At 37.3% G+C, this 12058-nt stretch overlaps 1 protein-coding gene across 22 annotated transcripts in view; it reads right to left on the bottom strand.

Moving 5' to 3' along the window:
- Positions 1-12058, bottom strand: part of NAALADL2 (N-acetylated alpha-linked acidic dipeptidase like 2) — a 410260-nt gene that overhangs the window by 1398 nt on the left and 396804 nt on the right. The window lies entirely within an intron of this gene.

The following is a 12058-nucleotide window of genomic DNA, read 5'->3' as shown; positions in this document are numbered from 1 at the left end:
CATACTAGAGGAAAGAAACAGCACACACAGCTAAACCCTTGTGAAACAAAATCTGTGGTTTCCACTAATATCTGCAAAAAATTTTAGTGGTTTGTAGAAAACCAGATCAAGAGCATTGTGTGATCCCTTGAAATGTTATTTGTATGAGGTGGGGAAGGCTCAGAATTCAAAGCTAGTCAGTGATTTTAATGGGACTCTTTGAAGCAGGCTATAAATGTTATCCAAAACCAGGTGTAATCATTATACTAATTAGATGAGCACATAAACATCATAAACCTCCACCCAGGAGCTCCTTTGATTGCAAACAGAAGTGAACAAAATTTGAAACAGGAAAGCTACAGTGATTTGGTGCAGGACCTTATCCTTAAATACAGGACAGGTGTTCAGGGCAGGGGAGAAGCTGTGTGGAGAGCCCAGCAAGAAACAGGACAAACAGGACAGCTCCCACACTTTCTTAGCAATGTAATGGCACAACAGAATGGGCCAAATGGCAACTCCAAAATAGTAATAAAACTGCCAAATTTATTTACAGAAGATAGATGAGCACAGAAGTGCACCTGATTCTATGAATCACCTAAGTGCAACTCTGCCTGGGGGAAAGGTAACAAAGTAGACCAATAAATGACCCACAATCTTTTGCCATGTTTTCCAGCTTTAAAAAATGTTTTGAATGAGAGGTCATTTTTTTCAAAGATACCAAATAACTCCTGTCTTCACGAGGCAATTTTTCAGCCTATGTTTTTACCCCCCAATATTGGGTATACATCCGAACCCAGCAGTGTGCAGAAGGAATGATGAGTTTTTCATCCCCTGGCAGCAATACATCCAGACAGTTCAAGGGGTCTGCAAAGCAGTGCATTGGAGATCTAAACAGAGAAGGGGAAGGGTTTGAATCCAACCCTGCAGCAGAAGGGCAGTTTAAACAATAGGCCATCACTGACACAGACCATTTAGACAGAAACAGGTTAGGAGTATGAGCAAGAACAGCTCAGTGGGGACAGAAAGCCCCATCAAGAGGGCAGAAGCAGGCAGATGTGGCAACAATTCCTGAGCCTGCCCTGCAGCAGCCACAGCATCACCCCCTTACCTCGAGCAGATGCTGCTGCTCCCTGTCTGTGGTGCAGCTCATACTCAAAGGTGACTCAAGCTGGACTGCCCCAAAACAGCCTCTGTGACACAGTAAATGAAAACTGTGTATGTTGAGAGCCAGATAAATTCTTGGTTGGCTTTTAAGGATAGGCTGTGCTATGGGAAATACTGCATTTTTCAAAGCAGGGATTGAGCTTGCTCCCTCAGTTCAGGGACTCCTACTGAGATCAGTGCAAGCAGAGCCAGGCTTTTGAAGAACTCTTCTCTATAGTTCCTGGAGTTCACAGGGAGAAAGAAGGCTGCTCACAGCCCCTCAAACACCTCCAACAGCAAGGACAGTGCTAGAAATAATCACATTTCTTTCTACCCTCAGGAGAGATCTGTTTGCTGGTGGCTGAGAGAGTTTGACTGAGCTGGAATTCTACTCCAAATGCCTACAACACAGGTGCCCTAATCTTTGTTAGGATCCCTCTATTCCTTTAGGTCAACTTATAAAAACATCATAAAACAGCAACCATCAGCAGAGCAACACTGACTCAGAGTGCCAGAAACAACTCTGAGAGGATGGTCTGAACACTGGAACATTTGGGGGCTGCTGAGAGAGACAATGTTTGTGGTGAATAGGAAAAGACCTCATGTCCCATCATCAAATGGGGTCTAAACAAGGCACACCAGCAAAAAAGATGGTTTACCCTGACATGCAAGGGTGTTAACACAGTTTAAATCTACTGCTGTGATTTTGGAATCATTGGTGATTCCATAGTAGATACACAGGCATGTGATCCAAGTAAAAACAAGAACTGCTAGCCCACCCCACCTGAATGCAGGGCTCATTAGTGTCTGATGAGAGCTCAGTTGTTTGATGAATGAGACAAGCAGACTACTGTCATATTTTTAAAATAATATCTTCTGAAACAGTAATATGACTTCAGAATAGCTGACTACATAGTACAACAGAACCTCATTTATATTTTTATGCATGCAAATTCTAATAAGCAACAATACAGCACCTGTTATTTTCAACTTTTCTGCTAGGAGTTCTCACTGGGATCTTGTATTTTCCAATTACTTATCTTTGCTTGGCAAGCCATGCCACCCCTTTGTTGCACAAAATGATTTCTCTCTTTATGCATGTTCATGAGAGTCAATTTATACAAGTTTACTTCTTATCTCTGTTGAAGCTTCATCAAATGAAAAAAATGGTCAGTTCAGTTTATTACTTCCAAGCCTCTACAAGTCAGAAAAGTGTTTTCATTAAAGATTACACACGGACTGAAAAATAAACCCCGGCCATTTCATTGACACAAGGTATCACCATGTGCCCACAACATGCAGAATGATAGCAAGAGACTTTAATTTACACTGTGAAATTCAATTACTTAAACATTCCTGAACACAAATTGGTTTTGTAGCCTACACCTCTAGAACAACAATTCCAGCCTCTGGCCTAATTGCTTAAGTATCCACCTTCATCTTTAACTATTTTATCTTATAAATATAATTCACGTAGTCAGCCTGACCCCCACAAGACAAAAAGACACTCCTAAACAGAAAACTGCAATACATTATTGATGATGCTGATGAAATTACAACACACATCATTCATCCTAATGGGCTTGTTTCTATGACACATCCCAGTGACCTGAAAAGTGGGACACTGGGATAGGAAACTCAATTAATAACTTCAGGCAGTACCACTGAGAGAGATAAAAGGGCTACAAACAAAACAGCCTTAACAAAGTAAAGAAACTATAAAGAGAGCCTCTATTACAACTTTTATAAGTCCTTGGCAGGGCTTGGAACACAAGCATTCCTGATCAAAATAATGCCACTAAATGCTGTTCTACGCAACCACAAATAAGGAGGTATTGTCACACCCACCAGACCAGAAGGAATTTGACAAATTCTTGAATGACAGATCACACTAGAAATATATTGACTTTAACACAACTTCAATATTAGAGCAACTGGACAGTACAAGATGAAACTAGATTAGCACATTATTCTTGTCATGAAAAACGATTTTTTAGCTTGCAAGAAAATTTTGTCTGTAGGTAATGTACAACACAAGATGAATTATTCAGGCACTTACAAACAGACTCCTTTCTAACAGCACATGTTTGAGATTTTGAAAAGTAATTATTAAATCATTAGGACATGATGGCAAGTCTAGTGTCCCACATGAAATGAGCGCAGGTTTTCTCTGCAGAATCACAGTAAAATTGTTTAGAGATAAATGCTGTGGACAGCCTCTGTCTGTTCCAGTTATAGCACAGTGTGTTATGACTTCAGCTTCCTCACAAACTCAATTTTGTAATTCCCTGATTTGTTTTTTCTTGTACTCTCCAAGGAAAAAAAAAAAAGCACACCAGAACAAAGATTCTCTGAATTTTCCCTTCTCCTGATACTGTTCAATTTTGAAGGCACTTTTCTTACATTTAGGAGTCTTTTTTCATTCATGTTTGTAAGACATAAAATATGATTACTTTGGTAAATAAGTAAATGCACTCTAATAACAATATTTACATGTTGGGACTTCCAGTGCCATACAGTGGTTATTCATTGTAGAACACAAACATATCACAAAATATTCTCAGGAAACAGCACAAGAAGATTTATACTAGTATATTTACACAAGTTTGCACCTCAGAAAATTTTGCAGTGAACATTCAGAAAGTTTCCTTTCTTCCTCTGGGATCCTTATCTTTTGATCTCCAATGGCTGTTCTCCTTTCCTCTCTTTTTATTTTTTAAATCTTTTTGATACCCACGTGCAGTTTTGTTATCTTACCTATTTTATTTCACAGCAGCATTGTGGCACAAGGTTTATAATTATAAAATTACAGCTGCTGGCCATGTAAGATTAGCTTTTATCAGGAAGAAATACATGCCCTGGTGAGGTGCATGTAATTAGAGCTGATCCAGAGGAACCCTTTTTTTTTTTTTCCACAATGCTCATTCCATGCTGGACTGAATGCTGGAGGTCGCTGGGGCCATGGGATGGAACAACACACATGGCCAGGGAAGATGGGGATGTGGCACAGGGTAACTGCTGAAAATGTCACCTCTCCTTCTCTGCCCTAAGTCCCCACAAACACAGCATGTAATTTTTAAGGATCCTCTTTTTGTAATTAGTTGTTCCTAACTTTTGTTTCCTTCACATCCTCTCCTTTTTCAAAGAGCCATCAGCTGCCTTCCCTTAGTGCCCTCATTTACAGGCTGCAAATGGTTCTACAAATATATATTCCAGAAAGGGATGTATTTAAAATCATGAACACTCAGAGGTGAGTGTCTGCCTGAAGGGGATGTATCTGCATGTTATCAGCACTTGATAAGCTGCAGTAATCGAGATATCAAACCCAAATAAAGTCTAACCAACTGAAAGGCATTTCAAAGGCATCGCTATGAGAGAGTGGTAAACCAGACACACTCTCTCCCTGCTAGATACAAATTTATCTTGCATAAAAGATAGGTATTAGGACACCTCTAATTGAGTCAATTATGGCAAATGGAGGTTGTGGTTAGTGGGCATGAACAGAATCCTGTTGGGACATGGGATCACAAGGAGGTAGTTATTCCAGGTTTGAGTATATTTCTGAAAGGTCAGTTTTAAATAGGGTTTCTTTAAAAAATTAATCCTGATTTTGGCAGCCCTGTGAAGTGTCTCAACGCTTGGCTTGACTGCCTGCCAAATAAACAAAGGGAAAAAAGAGAAGCCAAACTGGAAGAGTAGTGGCTTACAAGATATATTATCTTTTATTTCCCTACAGTTCTCTTTGATTACAATACTTTTTAAAGGTAAGGGATGCACTGTCCTGAAACACACTCATCTCTCACTGGAGGATCACTAAAGCCTAACCTAACCCTAACTCTAGCCTAAGTTTCAGCTCAATGCACCTTGACAACTTTAAATCTTTGTGAGGGCCTTGAGTGCACCAATACCAGATTCCCAAGCACAGTAGGAGCATTCAGAATCCCAAAGAGAAAGCAAAAGGGCTATTAAAGAATTTAAGCCAAGAAAAGTTGCTTGAGGACTTTTTAATGACCAAAACTCAACATTCACAGAAAACATCCACTTTTATTTCTGTTCTGAAACATGTAAGAAAACTATTCTTTTGATAGTTAAATGTTTTCTGCCAACAGAAAAGATGGACATAAAGTAAAGCTAACAATGCTAAGCTTGATTTTGTGATAATAGGACAGTGTTCAGCAGTGGCTGAGAAAAAAAGGAAATACTGAGTCTTTGACAACCTGTAGGCAAACTTTTACACTTCTGTTAAATAAACAGTAATTACATCACTTCATAATTTTTGTGACTTTTGATACAAACAGTGTCTACTATAATTTAAAATAACCATGAATAAATGAAAGCTGGCAACTTGAGGCAAGTAGCAGATCATAAGAGGACTGATGTTCTGGAACAGCTCAAACAAGAATAATGGAGCTAAGAAGCCTGAGTAGCTTAAAGACTGAGTTTGAGTAAAATCAGCCTGCAATAAAGAATCTATCTGCCAGTGCTTAACATCAACATCACCATGCACTCACATTTTTTCTCTTGGTGAAAATTTGCTGGGTTGAGGAGATTATTTCGTTCTTGCTTTAGAGTAAACAAGATCAGTAGGTAAGGAGAATTCAATCTAGAGCTTCAACAGTACAGAATGACTTCACAGAAGTGAAATAAAAAAATAAAAATAGGATGCATTTGTTCTTTAGAAGTTGCAAGTCACCATTTATCACTACTAGAGAGTAGTCCTCTAATTAGACATAATTTTCTCTAGGGTTTCACTGAAATTAATTAAGCAACCTTATGCAGAAATTCCCGAAGAAGCCACAGAACCCACGATCACAGTCTTTGCCACAGAGCTTCCAAACCCTGTATGCAGCTGATGATAGGATGATGTATGCCCCATGGAGATGTAAAAATTCCTTGAAAATCCACCAGCACTTTTTCTTTAGTTCCTCAGAACAAGGACTTACATTTATACTTAAAAGACTGATGATGCATTGAACAAAATTGATATAACTGTATTTTAAAATGTTATTTGTTGGCAGCAACTGGTATGAAATATTCTTTGTTAAATTTGAAATAATGTAGCTGTTGGTAACAAATGTAAGCATGTTGTTCTTTGAATGATTTATGCTACACTTGCTTTTCAAGTGAAAGAAACATATGCTTGTGTGAATGATTTGGAGGAAACTATCTGTCTTTTAAGGATGTCTCAGTTTGAAACACTCAAATTCAAAGCAGATGTGCTACTATTTTGAAGAACTTGAGGGAAGTGAATTAATAAAATTATTTCCAAATGGCTCGCAGCTGATGTTCTGATGACTTCATAGGGCTTTTTATTTAGAAATCATATAAAACATCCTCTTCCTGAGGAGGAATCCCATTCCCAAACAAAGCAGCAGGCAGTGTCCAGTGCTTTATGCAGGAGCTGGCTTGACCTTGATCTCCAGCTTTGATCCTGACTGGGTTTATCACCCTAAATATCTCTGAGCCACGTGACATGAGACCATTACCACAGGTCATTATCATAGGAATTAACGAGGGATAAAAGATTATGCCATAATACATCTTTAAAGAAATGCCTAAAGTTATATCATTATTACCTTCAGTGGCAGGTACACACACAAAATTAACACTTCTTTTAAGTCCCAATTAAGGTAATTTTCCTGTTAATGATCTCATCAACACATTTCTAACCTCTATTGCCTGGGTAATATGTTAGTCGGGGAATATTGCATATTAACTATTTTCCCAATGAATTCCATTTATTTTTGTTCTATATTCAAGAAGTGTTCTTCACTAATATTTCAACCATACATGAGTGGGTCTGATCTGTCATGATCAAAAATGTGGATTCATATATTTCTTGGATCTAAAAAATGTTACCAGTCCTGCAGTTTATAATAAATATAAAATAATGTATAAAATATTAAGTTTCTGTTGGATTTAATAAATTATTCAGAAACTAATACTTTGTATGGCTTCCTGAGATCACAGCAGATTTTTTTTTTCTGGAACTAAATATTCTTGCCCTATTTAGCACCATAAATGCAGACCAAGCAAGATCTGCCAGCAAGGGACATGGAGTGGAGTTGCATGCTAACCACAAGACTTGCTGGAGGTTGGCATGAGAGCTCTGAGCTCACAGAACAGCTGTGACAGGGCTTTTACAGTCAGCACAACAACTGCCGTGAAATGGGACAAAACATCCAGTAAGGACACATATTAAAATAAATGGCATTTAAAAAAAAAAAAAACAAAAAAAAAAAACCAAAAAAACACTTTTTTTTTTTTTTTGGCAAGGCCAAGGCTATGCACATTGATGGGAAGCATGAGGAATATTATTTCCTGGACACAGTCTTGTCTTCAGGACAACTAATGCTGGGTTAAATTACAATACAATATTTACTGGATCACAAACGTAATGGGTCTGATGTATTGTACAGAGAGAACTCTGCAAGTATACAAATCAACCTAACTAAAAAAGATGGAAGAAAATTCATGAGAAGTACATAGAGGAAAGATAAATTAATACATGTAAAACCAGGTTTCCCTTCATATCAGAAGAGTGAGAAATCTGTTTTCAAGCCATGACATAATCCCTGATTACAGAGGTTTTCTGCTTTTGCAGGTGTAATGAAAAGATTTTCATGTTCCCTGTTTAAATAAGCTTTAAAGTCTGCCATAATTACAGCTCTGCAGATGGCTAATTCAGTAGTATTTATGCAGCAAATGCTCTTTAAATAGTAAAAATTTACAAGACAACAAATACAGTCATTAATTCGTGGCCGTTACATGTATCGGTGATTCCAAAGGAAGAAACATCTCAATTGCCACTCAGATGGATCAGGTGTTTTGAGTATGACTATCACTCACTTTATTGCACCTCCTCAGTATTAAGAAAGGGCATAATTCAGCATCATTATCAGTCATGAGAAAAATAATAACCATAGCAGGAATTTGTAAGAGCATGATCAGCCTAGTAAATGCTACTGGTGTGTGCTAGGATAAATGTGCTGCTCCAAACTTACAACTGCAGAAACCACAATCACACTGCTCAAACACTGTAAAGTTCAAAGGAATAAGGAACAAGAAAATGGGAAGGCATTTTGGGTGTAAAAAAATACATTTGGACTAATGCTTATCAGAGAGAAGGGAGCTGAACAACAACTGCAGAAGTAAGAAACACCAGAGAAGGATTAGGAAACAAGTAATGCCACTATTATAACTCCATTTATAAGCCATGAAAAAATCATAGAAGAAAAGGAATTGCAAATTTTGAAAGATGCAAAATATGGGGGTCAAAGGTCAGGTAGGAAATCATTGCTGTGTTAGAAGACAGAAATTCATTTATTCTGACTGAATGGCAAAATCTGAGGTATGCTATTCTACAACCAGCACACAATCCTTTCCTTCTCCCCCAACATAATTCTAGCATTGTATTTACAAATTGCACATGGCAGATAATAGAGACAGAACATTATCTACTGCTGCCAGCGAAACATGAATTATTTCAGTATTTCCCACACTAAGGATCATTGACACCGTATCAAATCATTCCCTGTTCCACATAATACAAAGCAGAACAATAAAAATACTCCATGCATTTGGTTCGGGTCAGTCAAAAACCATCTCAAATATTACTACAAAGGAGACAGGAACGTTTTCTACTTGAAGTCATAAATGAAGAATTCAAAAAGAAAAAACAAATCTCCAGAGTTTATACAATGAGACAGAACTACTGTCATGGGTAGAAACTCTGGGCTGGGGTTTTATTTTGCAGGTGACATTGCACTCCGTGTTTACCCATGTTACTCTTTAAGACTAGCAGGATATTTGCATCTTTAATGCTCATCCTCTGTAAATCCAATGAGCAGATTGTTTACATGTGAAGATATAATAAGCTCTTTAATTTTCCTACTAAACAGATCTCTGGAAACTAGACTCTTAGGGCATGTGTATTTTGAAACCTGAGAATCTGCTGCAGTTTACCAGCAAAGCAGAAATAAATCCTGTGGAATATACACATGTCAGGAATGTACATAACAAATCTCAGTCTGAAAGGAAAATATTTGTTCTGGTGAACAGCACACACTTGAATGGCACAAGTTCAGCAGCAATGCAAGTTGCCTTTTTTGAGTGGCACTGATAACACCTTTTGACTGTTCTTTCATTTCCTTATGTCAAATTCAGGCTCCACAATCTATCTTTACTTACTGCCAGTATTTTGTTCAGTGCATTAAAATGCACCCATTTGCTGTAATTCTTTAGCCCAATGAAGTGTTAATGTCACACTTGGGTATTTGTGATGAAAAGAAGCAAAAGGAAGAAGTTTAACTGATACAAATGAGCAATAAAAGCTGCTGGAGGTCTTTGCAGAAGACACAGATTGCTTTCAAAATCCTTGCTTTTCACCTACTTATTACTCAATTCACTCAATTACATCTATTAGACAAAGCACAACCACCCCTGTAAATTTCCATAAATAACGGTGGCAGATACATAGAGCCTTAATGGACAGGATAAACTTGGCATGCTAAGATAAAACTTTTTGAAGAAAAATTTTACCCATGTTGACTTTGACTTTTTTATAAAACTGTTAAAAGAACTGTCAGTCAGGACATAACTGATCCTTAGGCAAGGATCCATTAAGAATAAAATGGACCTAACTGGAGCAGAAATGACAGCCTGAGCCCTTGTACACCCCTTTTTGGATATAATTTTAAATACTGAAGACACAAGCTGTGATTTTAATGACACTCTTAGGTTTAAATATTTTGGGGGAGCATCCCAGGGGATTCTAGGAAATCCTGCAGAGTTACTACTGGATTCACCTGGTACCAACACCATACCTGAAAATTAGACCTGGAGCTGAAGAAATGTGACACTTTCACTGAGACTGGAGATCTCCCTGCACCGAGTGTGCCATGCCTGATACTCCATGAAGTTTGCTTTATTAACTCTTTTTTTTTCAATATTATTGTGCACTAAGAGCTCTGTCCTTCAAAACAGAGAGAGGCTCTCTGTGAGCACCCAAGGAGTGCACACACAGACCTGACAGATACCTCAGGCTGACAGGGGGCAGAAGCTGTGGGAATCAGCAAATATAAGAAGTACATATACAACAAACTGGGAGAACCCTCTTGTAGACAAACACAAGATTTGAACTCAGTATTTCTGAAGAGGGAAAAGCAAAATATGATCATCAGAAAACACACAGAAATGTTCCATACAAGTATACATTGAAAGAGTGGAGCAAGAAATGGCTAAAGGTAAGAAACAGACAGATGTCTACTGATTATTCCATTAAAATAATGGCAAATTGAAAATCCAAATAATCATCAGTATAATGATTATGTTATGAGAAAGAAATAAAAATAAATTAAAGATACCAACAGCAATCCTACTTCATTTCTAGAAATTTATTCGGGAAATAGAAAATTTACCCAGGGTTACCACTGGGAATCAAAAGAAATATTTGAGGTACAATAAAACTCAGCAATTTTCTCCTAACCCCAAATCAAGTCCCAGGGTAACTTTTGCAAAGCAGGATATTCCTCAACCTATTATTTTTCATTCTGCCTAAATTTCTGGATAAGACTAAAATACCCTGATTAAAGCTGTACTTGTGTATTTCCAGCTCAGCTGGAAATAGAGATCATGGGGAACGTGCTGTTGTCAAATTTGCAGTTCAATGTCAGGAGGTTCAGGTAAGAGGAAAGAGCATCAAAACTACAGCATTTACTGTATTGAACAACCTGCCAATGTCAATCATGATTACTTAAATTCAGTCAAATATCCTAATCAAATTATTAAAAAAAATAGTAATTTGAATTCTTCTACTAAGTCTGATTATATTACTTCTCATTATAGATGCAAAATGCATCAATTATGCCTAAATATTGCCCTATGACATTGACTGAAATGAGTTTGTTTTTTTTTTTTAAGTACCTATATACAGTAAAAGACCACAGCTATTGGAATGTGTGTGCAAACTATGAAAAAAAAAAAGGTGCATAAAAGATGTATCAGTTTCTCTGTAGTGGAGAAGCACAGGAAAGTTGCAACACTCCTGCAATAAAGAAAAAAAACACCTTTCTTTTTAATTCCATTTCTAGGACAGAAAACATAGTATAGATCCAGAGAGCTGTGAATTAGGACAAACACAAGGCTAAAAATGATGCCTAAAACTTCAGCAAATTTGTCAAGAGCTTTGATTGAGGTTGAGAATATGAGTCCAAATGGGTACACAGGAAGCAATCATTTTTTCATGAAGAATACGTCCTTTACTGTGCACACAAATTCTTCCTTCAGAAGGCTGTAAATTACAGTATTTATGGAATCTTAATGATCTAAACACAGTTGGAGCCTGAAGGTCAAGGCTGCAAACTGCATCCTAAATTTCTGTTTACAGATGAAGCACAGTATTTATTGCTGTACTGCTTGTGCTGCTATAGTTAAAGGGCTGCCAGCATTTCCATTATAAAGCACTATTTCAGGGGTTTATAACTTGCCTATCAATCTTGTGACTGGGATGAAACATGGCATACAAGGTCCTGGCTATGAGACAGATTTTTTTGGTTTGTTTTCTTTACAAAATGACAAAAAGAATAAGCTTAAAGTTTTACAAGCAAAAAAAGAAAAAAAAAAGTGTATTAGTTTTTCCAAGTATTTCCAGTGTTCTCAGGACACAATTATATCTTCAGAATACAAAACACATTCACATAACTTCATCAACTAACAGAAGGACTTTCAATCCCTAAAAAAAAATTAAAAATAATCAAAACAAGACGTAGATGCTTTTTATTTTTTAATTAAGCAAATGTACTTCAGATTTTCAATGGCAGCAAAGGACATCAGCAACCTAACAGTGTCCTTGGTTCTGCTTATCTGTGTAGATTTGCTATTAAAGGTAACAATTACACACCTTGGCACTGTGCAAAGGTTGTATTCTTTTTAAATG

Source organism: Passer domesticus, chromosome 11, assembly GCF_036417665.1.
Source record: "Passer domesticus isolate bPasDom1 chromosome 11, bPasDom1.hap1, whole genome shotgun sequence".
NCBI lineage: Eukaryota > Metazoa > Chordata > Aves > Passeriformes > Passeridae > Passer > Passer domesticus.
The sequence above is the reverse complement of the archived record's forward strand: the minus strand, read 5'-3'. Positions and strand labels throughout refer to the sequence as shown.